We start from the raw sequence: 13,897 nt of genomic DNA on the forward strand, positions 1-13,897 counted from the left end.
GTTTTCATCATCCTAAGCAGAATCTCTGTAGCCATTCAACAACTTTCCATCCTCTCCTCCCTTCAGCCTCTAGTAACCTCTATCCTACTTTTTATCTCTGTGAATGTGTCTATTTTAGCTACCTAATGTAAATGAAATTACACAATATTTGTTATTTTGTGTATGGTTTACTTAATATCCAACAAGATTTTCAAGGTTCATCCATACTGTAGCATGTGTCAGAATTTCATCCTTTTTAGCTTGAATAGTATTCTACTGAAACCTCAATTACTATTCAACCTATTTAAATTCAATAGTCTACATTCCTTTAAATAATCTGTTCCATTTATAACTTAAATTTCCTTAAATATTTAACCGTTCATTGTAATTATCATTTTTGGAAATCTTTCAAATATTTGTCCTAATAAAACATTTACTGGTTTTTAAGCTAATCCAGCAAATCTAATAAAACAAGCTCATCTATAAATTAAATCTCAAGTTGTTTTTAACATTACCCAAATTTAATTAAAAATTGTCATGTCTTTCAACCTAAAATCATAATATAAAATCAATCACTCAATTAAAATTTTGAATTGGTTTTACTGGGTGAATCTATCAAATCTAATACAATCCATCTGATTATCTTAGAACTAAAAAGATTTATACACCAAATAGACACAGATCATCCCAATGATTACAAAATCCTAACCTGTATTTTCTGAAATAGTATTAACACTATAAGGGATTAGCTTATTTTGTTTTCTCTATAGTTAACTTCATGTGTTAGAAATACACTTCTCCAATAAGTAAACATCTCAAAACAACTTAAGGTTTCTATATGTTCAGGAATTTTCCCCTGGGAAGCAGCACTCAAATTCTAAGGAGATTCTATAGGTTACCACTAATGAATTTAAAGAGCTTTTCTTTCGTAGTTGTTGGAACAAGAGAAAATCTCATTCCATACCTTTCAAATTTAACTAATCTAGCAGCCCACAACTACAGGACTCAAAGGACATTAGATTTGAATACACAGAAGACTTTACTCCTACTAAGAGTCTCATTTTGATTGTTTTAATGCTTGTTAGCCCTTAAAACATTTTAACATCTTTTCATATGGCTTGACAGACACTTTGTTGACCTTCTCTTGGCTTCTTTTAATCATATTGCCTAATGGAATCCTTTATTCCTTCCATATTTTAGGTAGGTTGCTAACTCCTGTGATTGAAATATTTGATCGGCTGTCTTTCTCATATCTTTTCCTGTTCTGAGGTCACTGAACTGTTCATATCCAAAAGCATTTATAGTCCAGATGCAACATATTATTGTTTAATTTTAGACTTATAAGTCCCTTAAACACTTAACCTGCAAACATGAATTCACTTTATGATTAATATTATTTTTGAGTCTTTCAAATATTGTTCTAATAAAAAAAGCATAAATAAACAAGCTTAAATAGCTAATTTTTTTTACTTATTAATTGATCCACTCATTCAAGAAGCAATTATTGAGAGACTTCTATGAGTTAGACCACAAGAATACAGAGATGAATAAAATTTGATCTCCCAGGAAATCTTACATTCTAATAAGTGAATGAGGTAGGCAAATAATTACAGAAGAAATGCAGATAATGGTCTGTATAAAGTGAAACAGATACAGAAAATATAAGCAGAAGCTGTGTCTCAAGTTATACACAGAGACAGCTCAGAGCACATAGTATGGTCTCAGAGCATATAGTACGGTATCATGTGAAAAATACCACATCGTCAGGAAGAGAACAAAGGAAAGACATTTGAGATACCAGAGAAAGTATCCTAAGTCACAAAAGCTTAGAAATACCATAAGATATAGGAATATCTGTGGAAAATCTGGATCAATCAGGAAGTCATAAGTTGCTGGGTATGTTCAGTTCCCAAAATGAATGGTGGATCAGGCCTTGAGGGACCCTGGATTCTGTTTACACTAGTGATTTTTCAACCTATTTCATAATTGGAATTCATAGAGAATGCTTCTTTTTAAATTTTATTTTTTAGAGACAGGGTCTCTCTCTGTCACCCATGCTGGAGTGCAGTGGCACAATCATAGCTCACTGCAGCCTCGAACTGCTGAGCCCAAGTGATTCTCCCACCTCAGCCTCCCAGAGCACTGGCATTGTAGGCACTGGCTGGAGAATGCCAACATTTATAGGCATTCAGTGCTAAATAAACTAGCCATCTCCCACCAAGGAATGTCTGGCCCAGAAGGCTAGCTACCCCAAGCCTCATTCAATGAATACACACACACACACACACACACACACACACACACACACACACACACACACACCAGTTAATAAGGGAATTGATAGCTTGTCATATCTGTACCCACACAGGTCACACCATTGCAGATGTTCTGCTAGATGGTGTGGAGCACTGAATGGATTAAATCTTGGGAATGATATGATCAAATTCAATTTTCTTTGAACAGTAATTCATAGAAAGGGAAAAGGATTTATAAAAGAGATCTCAGTGAGAAAATGGCATTTCAATGGAGACTGTCCTAGGAAAGAGAAAAACAAAAGTAATAGGAGCATTAAAAAAAGAAAGTATTTCAGAAGGGAAATGTCCAAAATTGTGAAAGTAGACAGTAAAAAGGAATTATAGAGAGACTTCAGTGCCAGCAAGCATTTGTTACTTGATTTGCCAAGCAAAGTAAAACATTCACTAGACTTAAATAAGAATGATAAAATATATTGGGGAAAAACTAGATAACTAAGAAAAAAATGCATTACATAGGAAAAGAGTTTGTCTAAAACTATTTAGACAAATTCTCAGGATTGTTTTAAGCCTCATACCTTTTTGACCATGATTTTTTCTTTCAGCCATTCTATTCTGCTTCGTTTATTCCAGAGAGTTTAGAAATTCATTACTCCTTTATGTAAATATTATACACTGTAAGAAAAATTTTAAATGGGAAGAAATTGTCAGCACTGAGTATGACAGACATCTAATTCCAAAGATCTTGATTCACAGTAGGAACAAAAGCCAGAAGTACAGTCAAATAAAAATGTTGAATAGCTCCAAAAATAGAAAAGGTAGGTGTTTTCAAGGTTTTTTTCCAATCTTGTTTTCTCCTTAATAAAAGATTCCTCCAAATAAACCCAGAAATACTAACACAAAGGCCGCAGCCATCACCAGTGAATCTGAAGAGACAGTAATTGAAAAATTACAAAAACTTTGAAAGGGGCTTCAGTAAGGCCAAATCAACCACTCCATCCAATTATTGAGCTCTTGACTATGATTAACAAAGGATTAAGGGCATACTACTACAGAGAAAGACAGCACAATGTGTGTGTGTGTCTTTAAAAAGAGTTGAGTAACTCTTAAAATAAGAGAAAATGTACTATTAAAGATACTGATAAAGCCTTGTGTGGTGACATGCATCTGTAATCCCAGCAGTTTGGGAGGCCAAGGTGGGAAGATATCTTGAGACCAGAAGTTTGAAACCAACCTGGGCAACATGGTGAGACCCTGTCAGAGAAAGAAAGAAAAATAGCAGGGTATGCTGGTGCCTACTACTTGGGAGGCTGAGATGAGAGGATCGCTTGAGCCCAGGAGGTTGAGGCTGCAGTGAGCCATGATGGTGCCACTGCACTCCAGCCTGGACAACAAAACAGGACCCTGTCTCTTTAAAAAAAAAAAAATGCAGACTAAAGTAAGAAAAATTACTTACTTTTTCCAAATGTGAGAAAATCAACACTAAAAAGTGTATATATGTTAGGAGAGGGCTGGGATGGTGAGAGCTGGTGTGTTACAGACATCTTTATAAATATACAACTCTTGCAAAAAAATCAATGACAGAAGCTGCAGCAGTAGCGAATGCACCACTGTAGGGACTCGACAGCCTGGTTCTCTGACTCAAGAATCAAAAACAAAATTCTAAAGCAAGCACAGTCCAGGATTTCCTCACAGAATAACCAGAATAAGCATATCACTGCATCTAAAGGAGTAACACTGAAAACAACTGGGAAAAGCCACTTTGGGTACCTTACTCAAAGGAGATATTACTTTCAAAGACTCTCTTGGAGTGACTTGAAATAATACCACCTGAGAGAGATCTTCCCTCCTGATTCCTGCTACTGGGGAAAAAGGAGGTAGACAATAAAAGTAAAGCCAGTCAAAAGCCAAAGGAAAGGTGAGAAGGATTGTCCTAAGCACCAGGTGCTAACCTGCCCATGGGCTATTCAGCAGCAGCCCTGGAGAAAAGGAAAGACAGCATTTCCACACGACAGTCAAATTCACAAATTCTGCCTCCACTGAGTTTTCTTTTCTTTCTTTTTTTTTTCCTAAGAGGCATTGTTACGCAGACAAGCTTCCTTTCCAGAATAAAGGCAAGTCATAGAAGATAAAACTATTAGTCCTCAAAATGTGGCACACTAATCAATTTTCCCTTCCAAACTAGCTGCTATTTTTAAATGAGGAAATCCAACCAAATACATGTTTGTGCAAGTTCCACAAAGACACAACACTGTTTGGGGGATAGAGAGAGAATGTTAGAATTCTTACAAATCATTATGCCATCCTACACTAGACATAGCTTTTGAAATTTTGGAAATAACAGTCGATGGGAGCGTATTGTCAAAACAAGATAAATGTTTAAATAAGTCGGTAACAGCTTGCTGATTACAGCATGCTTTCTGTGTGCTGGCACTCCATGGCCATTATCTTGTGTAAAATAATGACACTCTGTTAGGCAGCCATTGTCCTCATTTTACAGATGAGTAAACTACGATTTTTGTTTGTCACATAGCATATAAGAACTGCAACTCATATTTAATCCAGATATTTTGGGTGCCAAAGTCCAAATGCATTCCAAAATGCAGTAATGCCTTTCCTTCCAGAAATTTGTTAACAATAAATAGGTGAAAACAATCAATAGATTAAAAGAGAGAGAGAGAGAGACATTAGTCACTCAGTAGATTAAAACTGGAATATTCATATTTAAATATATTAGTGATAACATAAAGTACTGGCACAATACAGAGAAAATAATGGACTAGCCCACTGAAATTTGAGTGGATATGAGGAGGCACACGTAATAGAACTCAATAATATCTCAATAGTTACACTCAATAATCTCTCAAATCAATTGTTTTAGCACAGAATATTCAATATGTGAAATTTACCACTAGAATAACAGAATTTCAGAATACAATTCAAATACCAACAAATTATAAAAACAAAAAAATTAAAAAACAAAACCGTGTTTAATTTTAATAGCTGCAAAATTATATATGGCCATCCAATAAAATTATTAAATAGAAGACCATACCATTGTCAAAGTCTGACTTGATACAATGTAAGAGAATATGACACAGTGTTGTGGGTATGATTTTTAAAAAACAAAAAATGTAACCACCACTATTTTTCAACCAGACTTCAGGCTTCTCCCTTATGGTAGTGGCTTGCAGAAGAACTCCATCTCAGGGATTTCGTAGCCACATCAAGCACAAGCACAGGGACTGATTCTGAAGTCAGGGTTGATGTGGTGGTGTGGGCTGTGAGGAGCAGGAGTGGAGATCCACGTCCTTTCCCATCATTCCTGTTGGCATCCACTGAGCTGTGTAAGGGACCCTACACCACTGTGGTCTCAGGTGTCAAGCATGTCTTGCTCTTAGCTGTCAGCACTCCACATGTGAATTGCAGTGAAGCCTGGGACTTGATACCAACTTCCTAAGCATTAGAACTGCTATTTCACTTCTCTTCCATAATCTCACAAATGTCTATATTGTCAACCCTAACTCAGAAGCTGTAATTACAGAAGAAAATTCCAGGACACCTAATTCCAGCTTAGATAAATTAAAGTCATACAAAATCACTATAATTTTTAATAATAAAAATGAAGGTGATTTGACCCAGCAATCCCATTACTGGGTATATATCCAAAGGATTATAAATCATTCTACTACAAGGACACGTGCACACGAATGTTCATTGCAGCACTGTTTACAATAGCAAAGACCTGGAACCAACCCAAATGCCCAACGATGATAGACTGGATAGGGAAAATGTGGTACATATACACCATGGAATATTATGCAGCCATCAAAAACGATGAGTTCACGTCCTTTATAGGGACATGGATGAACCTGGAAACCATCATTCTCAGCAAACTGACACAAGAGCAGAAAATCAAACACCGTATATTCTCGCTCATAGGCGGGTGTTGAACAATGAGAACACATGGACACAGGGAGGGGAGCACTACACACTGGGGTCTGTTGGGGGGAAATGGGGGAGGGGCGGGGGGTGGGGAGGTGGGAAGAGATAGCATGGGGAGAAATGACAGATACAGGTGAGGGGACGGAAGGCAGCAAAGCACACTGCCATGTGTGTACCTATGCAACAATCTTGCATGTTCATCACATGTACCCCAAAACCTCAAATGCAATAAAAAAAAAAGAAAAAAAAAAAAAAAAAAAAAAAAATGAAGGTGTTACTGTTTTGAAAGTATCTCATGAAATCTAAATGCTATAGTGATTTAATACTCATCATCATCGTCCATTTTAATGTCCCTGAACAAACTTTAATTAACAGTTGAAATTTTAAACCATTCCATCTTATTTTTGGACATTTTCTGCATTCCACTTTGTCCATAAAATTCTGTCCTAATGTCACATGTTTATTCTATAAAAAATTTTTTATTGACTTATTATATATTTCTACAGTAAATAAATTCTTGCAGATTGAAACTCCATTCTCAATGTTATCTTTTCATGAACAAAAGTTCTTCATTTGTATAGTTCAGTTAGTAATCTTAAAGTAAGAAATTCTGTGGTTAGTACTTTTTCATACCTTTTAGGACTTTGCCTAAACCAACTCCCATGAATATATTCTTCTGTATTATATTATATATTATATTTATTATATTATATATTTATTACATTATATATTAAGCATCTTACATTGTGATCTATTGATTTTTACATGTCATGTGAGGTAGAAATCAATATTCTTTATTTCCTCCACATATCTATTCAGTTGACCAAAAACCTTTCACTTAAAAAACTATCCTTTACCACACTGCAAATAAAATGGCAAAGAGTAGTCAGAACTAACTTGTAATTCCCACTGAAATGGACAGAACAGCACGTGGAGATTCACATCCTAAACTTTTGCTCCAAGAACTACTGCAGGAACATATCAGGAAAACTGAAAGAATTCACAAAACCTTTGAAAGAAGTGGCTTGCCACTGCATACTCCATGAAACAGCTGAAAAATTGTGGGTGTCCAAAGTGTGAGAGGGGAAATGTCTGTTTCCAAACACACATCCTTACTGGGGAACTTTAAAATTCAGATAACGGGAGAAGAATTTAACAATACCTGGAGTCGAAACGAATTTAGAGACCTTAGCAAAATATAAAAGTAGAAGCAGCACAGGAAGAGCCCTGTAGGGACCCCTGGCGCCCAAGGAATACCAGCGAAGCCATTTCTTTATTTCTCAGGGGGTCTTGAGTGGGGGTGGCGGGGGGCTGCCAGTGGAATTGTGGAAAAATCACTGGGAGAAAGAAACTTCCAGCTGAACTTTGTAACAATTTCAACCGAATGTGCATTTTCCTGAACAGAATCTGGAGTTGGAGGAGGGAAAAAGGGAAGTACAGGTACAACCACAGAAGCCTCAGCAGGCAGGGAGGGTGAAGCCTGAAAGCCCTGCTTGCTTTCTCAGCAGGGAGGCTTGTAGCCTGGGACAAGTTCTCAGCCCTGCTCACTGTTTGCCTGGAAATAAACTTGGTGGTATTGTGGGGACACAGTGGGAGTGAGACTCACCTTTCTGGCTGCAGGAGAGCTGGTTGAGGCCTATCATTGCCGGCTTTCTCCCACTACCCTGGCAACCTGTATGACACAGCAGAGACAGCCATAATTTCCCTGGGAACATAACTCTATTGGCCTGAGAACCACAACCCCATACCCCACAGCAGCCACTGTAAGCCCCACCCAAAGAGAGTGGGAGCTCAGACATGCCTAACCCTGACCCTTCCTGATGGTCTTTTTCTACCCTCCCTGGTAGCCAAAGACAAAAGACATAATCACCTGGGAGCTCTAATGGCCCAGCCCTCAACCTAAGAAAGCTGAGTACTCCTCCAGGTGATCCTAGGCGATGGTTGGATCCTCTCCAAACTACCACAGCTGATGCTCTCTTAAAAGCATCACCTCCTAGCTGGAGGCTAACCAACTCACACCATAAAAGAACAACTCATAAAAGAACAATATGGCCCTAAGAAAGGAGAAAACAACAGCTAATTTCACCACCTGACGTAGTTAGAGCTAACCAGAGGTCCTGAGCCTTTCCATGTGACAACTTTACTGTCAGCACAACCAGCATTCAAGAAAAGTAGTACACTAAATAAAACAACAACCAAGGTCCCACACAGAGAGACCTTAACTCCCCTGATAACTCCTCTGCTACCTCCACTGAAGTAGTTGCTAGTAACCATGGCTGAGCAACCTGAAGATACTTCATATCACAGGACTCTTTGCAGACACTCCCCAGTTCCAGCCCAGAGCCTGGTAGCTCTGTTGGGTGGTTAGACCCAAAGAGAAATAACAATCACTATAGTCAGGCTCTTAGGCAGCTCTATCACTAGGGGAAAGGGGAGAGCATCACATCAAGGGAGCATCCCATGAAACAAAAGAATCTGAACAGCAGATCTTAAGCCCCAGATCTTCCCTCTGACACAGTCTACCCAAATGAGAAGGAACCAGACAAACAATTCTGGTAGTATGACAAAACAAGGTTCTTCATCATCCCCAAAAGGTCACACCAGCTCACCAGCAATGGATCCAAACCAACAAGAAATCTCTGAATTGCCAGAAAGGAATTCAGAAAGTTGATTATTAGGCTATTCAAGGAGGCATCAGAGAAAGGTGAAGTCCAACTTAAAGAAATTTTTTAAATGTTACTGGATATGAACAGAAAAATCTCCAGAGAAATAGCATAAATTTAAAAACAATCACAATTTCTGAAAATAAAGAACACACTTATTGAAATGCAAAATGCACTGGAAAGTTTCAGCAATAAAATCAAACAAGTAGAAGAAAGAACTTCAGAGCTCAAAGGCAAGGCTTTTGCATTAACCCAGTCTAGCAAAGACAAAGGAAAAAATGTCAGAAAATAAATGAACAAAGCCTCCAAGAAGTGTAGAATAATGTTAAACAACCAAACCTAAGAATAATTGGAAGAAGCTAAATCTAAGTTTGGAAAACATATTTCAGGGAATAAGTAAGGAAAATTTTTCTAGCCTTACTACAGATCTAGACATGCAAATACAAAAGCTCATAGAACACCCAGAAAATTCATTGCAAAAAGATAATTGCCTAGGCACGTAGTCATCAGGTTATCTAAAGTCAACACAAAGGAAAGAATCTTAAAAGCTGTGAGACAAAAGCATCAGGTAACCTGTGAAGGAAACCCTATCAGTTTAACAGCAGATTTCTCAGCAGAAACCCTACAAGCTAGAAGTGAGTGGGGTCCTATCTTTAGCCCCTTAAACAAAACAATTATCAACCAAGAATTTGGGATCTAGCAAAACTTAGCTTTGTAAATGAAGAAAAGATATATCCTTTTTCAGACAAACGAATGCTGAATTTGTCACTACCAAACCAGCACTATAAGATCTGTGCAAAGAAGCACTAAATTTTGAAACAAAACCTCAAAGTACACAAAAATAGAGCCTCCTGAAAGCATAAATCTAACAGGACCTATAAAACAATAATAAAAAATTTTTTTAAAAGGCAAGATATTCAAGCAACAACTAGCATGATTAACAGTAGTACCTAAGATCTCGAAACTAATGTTGAATGTAGATAGCCTGAATTTGACATATAAAAGATACAGATGGCAGAATGGATAACAATTCACCAACCAAGTCTCTGCTGTCTTCAAGAGATTCACCTAACACATAAGGACTCACATAAACTTAAGGTAAAGAGGTGAAAAAAGATATTCCATGCAAATGGACACCAAAAGTGAACAGGAGTAGCTATCCTTATAGCAGACAAAACAAACTTTAAAGTGACAATAGTTTAAAAATACATAGAGGAACATTATGTTATGATAAAAGAACTAGTCCAACAGAAAAATATTACATTCCTAAATATATATGCATCTAACACTGGAGCTTTCAAATTTATAAAATAATAACTACTAAACCTAAGAAATGAGACGGCAACACAATAATGATGGGGGGCATCAATACTCCATGGACAGCACCAGAGAAGTTATATAGACAGAAAGTCAACAAAGAAACAGTGAACTTAAACTATACCCTGGGAACAAATGAACTTAACAGATATTTACAAAACATTCTACACAACAATTGCAGGATACATATTCTATTAATAAGCACATGGAATTGCTGGGTCAAATGGGATTTCTATTTTTAGGTCCTTGAGGAATCACCACACTGTCTTCCAAAATGGTGAGGGGATGGAAGACAGCGAACCACACTGCCATGTGTGTACCTATGCAACAATCTTGCATGTTCTTCACATGTACCCCAAAACCTAAAATGCAATAAAAAAATTTAAAAAATAATAAAAAAAAGAAAACCCACAAAAGTACCAAAAAAAAAAAAAAGCACATGGAGCATTCTCCAAGGTAGACCATAAGATAGTCCACAAAACAAGTCTCAACAAATTTAAGAAAACTGAAATTATTTCAGGTACTTTCTCAGACCACAGTGGAATAAAATTGGTTATCAACTGCAAAAGCAACCCTCAAAACCCTGCAAATATATGGAAGTTAAATAGTCTGCTCCTGAATGATTGCTGGGTCAACAATGAAATCAAAATGGAGACTTAAAAATTATTTGAAATGTACAATAATAGTAACACAACCTATCAAAGCCTCTGGGATACAGCAAAAGCGATGCTAAAAGGAAAGTTCATAGTATTAAATGTCTACATCAAAAAGTCTGAAAGAGCACAAATAGACAGTCAGGTCACACCTGCAGGACTAGAGAAACAAGAACAAACCAAACCCAAATGCTGCAGAAGAAAAGAAACAAAAAAGATCAGAGCAGAACCAAATGTATTGGGGAAAACACACACACACACACACACACACACACACACACACACACAAAAGATAAGTGAAACAAAAAGCTGGTTCTCTGAAAAGATAAATACGATTGATACACCACTAGCAATATTAACCAAGAAAAGAGAGAAGATCCAAATAAGTTCAAATAGAAACAAAATGGGAGATATTACAAAGAATAACAGAGAATAACATTATTCAAGGTTACTATGAACACCTTTTTGTGTACAAACTAGAAAACCTAGAATAGATGGAAAAATTCCTGGAAATATGCAACTCTCCTAGATTAAACCAGGAAGAAATAGAAACTCTGAGCAGACCAATAACAAGCAACAAGACTGAAATCGTAATTTAAAAAAAAAAATTACCAACCAAGATAAAAAGTCCAGGACCAGATGGATTCATAGCTGAATCCTAGCAGACATTCAAAGAATTGGTACCAATCCTAATAACACTACTCCGCAAGATAGAGAAAAAGGGAATTCTTCCTAAATCGTTCTATGAAGCCACTAGTACCATAATATCCAAACCAGGAAAAGATACAACAACAACAAAAACTAAAGACCAATATCGCTGATGAACATAGATGCAAAAATCCTCAACAAAATACTAGCTAGCAAAATCAAACAGCGTATCAAAGAGATAAACTACCATAATCAAATGGGTTTTATACCAGGGATGTAGGGGTGGTTTGGCATATGCAAGTCAATAAATGTGATACACCACATAAATAGAATTAAAAACAAAAATTGCATGATCATTTCACTCAACACAGAAAAAGCATTTGGCAAAATCCAGCACCTCTTTATGATTAAAACTCTCAGCAAAATTGGCATAGAAAAGACATACCTTAAGATCATAAAAGCCCTCTATTACAACCCCACAGCCAACACAATGCTGAATGGCGAAATGTTGAAACATTCCCCATGAGAACTGGAACAAGACAAGGATGCCCACTTTCACAACTTGTATTCAGCATAGTACTGGAAGTCTTAGCCAGAGCAATCAGAAATAAATAAAGGGCATCCAAATCAGTAAACAGAAAGTTAAACTGTGACTGTTCACCAACAATATGATCGTATACCTAGAAAACCCTACAGACTAATCCAAAAAAATCATAGAACTGATAAATTCAGTAATGTTTCAGGATACAAAATTAATGTACACAAATCAGTAGCACTGCTATATACCAACAGCAATGAAGGTGAGGTTCAAATAAGAACTCTATCCCTTTTACAATAGCTGATATATATATATGAGATATATATATATATGTGATATATATATGTATATGTATATATGTATGTATATGTATATATATCTAACCAAGGAGGTAAAAGACCTCTACAAGGAAAACTACAAAACATAGACAACACAAATGGAAACACATCCCATGCTCATGGATGTATAGTATCAATATTGTGAAATGACCATACTGCCAAAAACAATCTACAAATTCAGTGCAATTCCCATCACAGTATCATCATCATTCTTCACAGAACTAAAAACAAATTTCTAAAATTCATATGGAACCAAAAAAAGAGCTCACATAAGCAAAGTGAGACTAAGCAAAATTAACAAATCTGGAAGCACTACATTACCTGACTTCAAACTATGATACAGAGCTATAGTCACTAAAATGGTGTGATACTTATATAAAAATAGGCACATAGACCAATGGAACAGAATAGAGAACACAGAAATAAAGCCAAATATTTACAGCCAACTAATCTTCAACAAAGCAAACAGAAACATAAAGTGGGGAAAAGACACCCTATTTAACAAATGGTCTGTAATAATTGGCAAGCCATATACAGAAGAATGAAACTGGATCCTTTTCTTTTATCATATATGTATAAAAAGCAACTCAAGATGAATCGAAGACTTAAATCTAAGACCTGAAACCATAGAAATTCTAGAAGATATTAGAAAACCCCTTCTAGACATTGGCTTAGGCAAAGACTTCATGACCAGGAACCCAAAAGTAAATGCAACAAAACTAAGATAAATAGATGGGACTTAATTAAACTACAAAACTTCTGCACAGCAAAGGAAATAATTAGCAGAATATGCAGACAACCACAGAGTTGAAGAAAATATTTACAAATTATGTGTCTGACAAAGGACTAATATCCAAAATCTACAAGGAACTCAAACGAATCACCCGGACAAAAAAAATAAATCCCATCAAAAAGTGGGCTAAGGACATAAATGGGCAATTCTAGAAAGAAGATATACAAATTGGCAGCAAACATATGAAAAAATGCTCAACCTCACTAATTATCAGAGAAATGCAAATTAAAACTGCAATGTGATACCACATTACTCTTGCAGGACTGCCCATAATTTAAAAATGAAGAAAGAATAGATACTGGCATGAATATGATGAAAAGGGAGCACTTTTACACTGTTGATGGGAATGTAAACTAGTACAACCACTATGGAAAACAGTGTAAAGATTCCTTAAAGAACTGAAAGTAGGTCTACCATTTGATCCAGCAATCCCACTCCTGGGTATCTACCCAGAGGAAAAGCCATTACACAAAAAAGATACTTGCATATGCATGTGTATAACAGCACAACTCACAATTGCAAAAATATTAAACCAGCCCAAATACCCATCAGTCAACAAGTGCATAAAGCAAATGTGGCATATATTTGTGTGTGTGTGTGTGTGTGTGTGTGTGTATACATATATATACATATATATATATATATGAATGATATAATGTACTTTGAGGACTAGGGGAAGGATGGGAGTGGGTGAGGGATAAACAACTACACATTGGGTACAGTGTATACTGCCCAGGTGATGGGTGCACCAAAATCTCAGAAATAATCACT

At 36.5% G+C, this 13,897-nt stretch overlaps 1 protein-coding gene across 2 annotated transcripts in view; it reads left to right on the forward strand.

Annotated features, from left to right (window-relative positions):
• The window catches only part of NKAIN3 (sodium/potassium transporting ATPase interacting 3), a 644,097-nt gene that overhangs the window by 611,918 nt on the left and 18,282 nt on the right, over positions 1 to 13,897 (forward strand). The window lies entirely within an intron of this gene.

This window comes from Saimiri boliviensis, chromosome 15 (assembly GCF_048565385.1).
Source record: "Saimiri boliviensis isolate mSaiBol1 chromosome 15, mSaiBol1.pri, whole genome shotgun sequence".
Lineage (NCBI taxonomy): Eukaryota > Metazoa > Chordata > Mammalia > Primates > Cebidae > Saimiri > Saimiri boliviensis.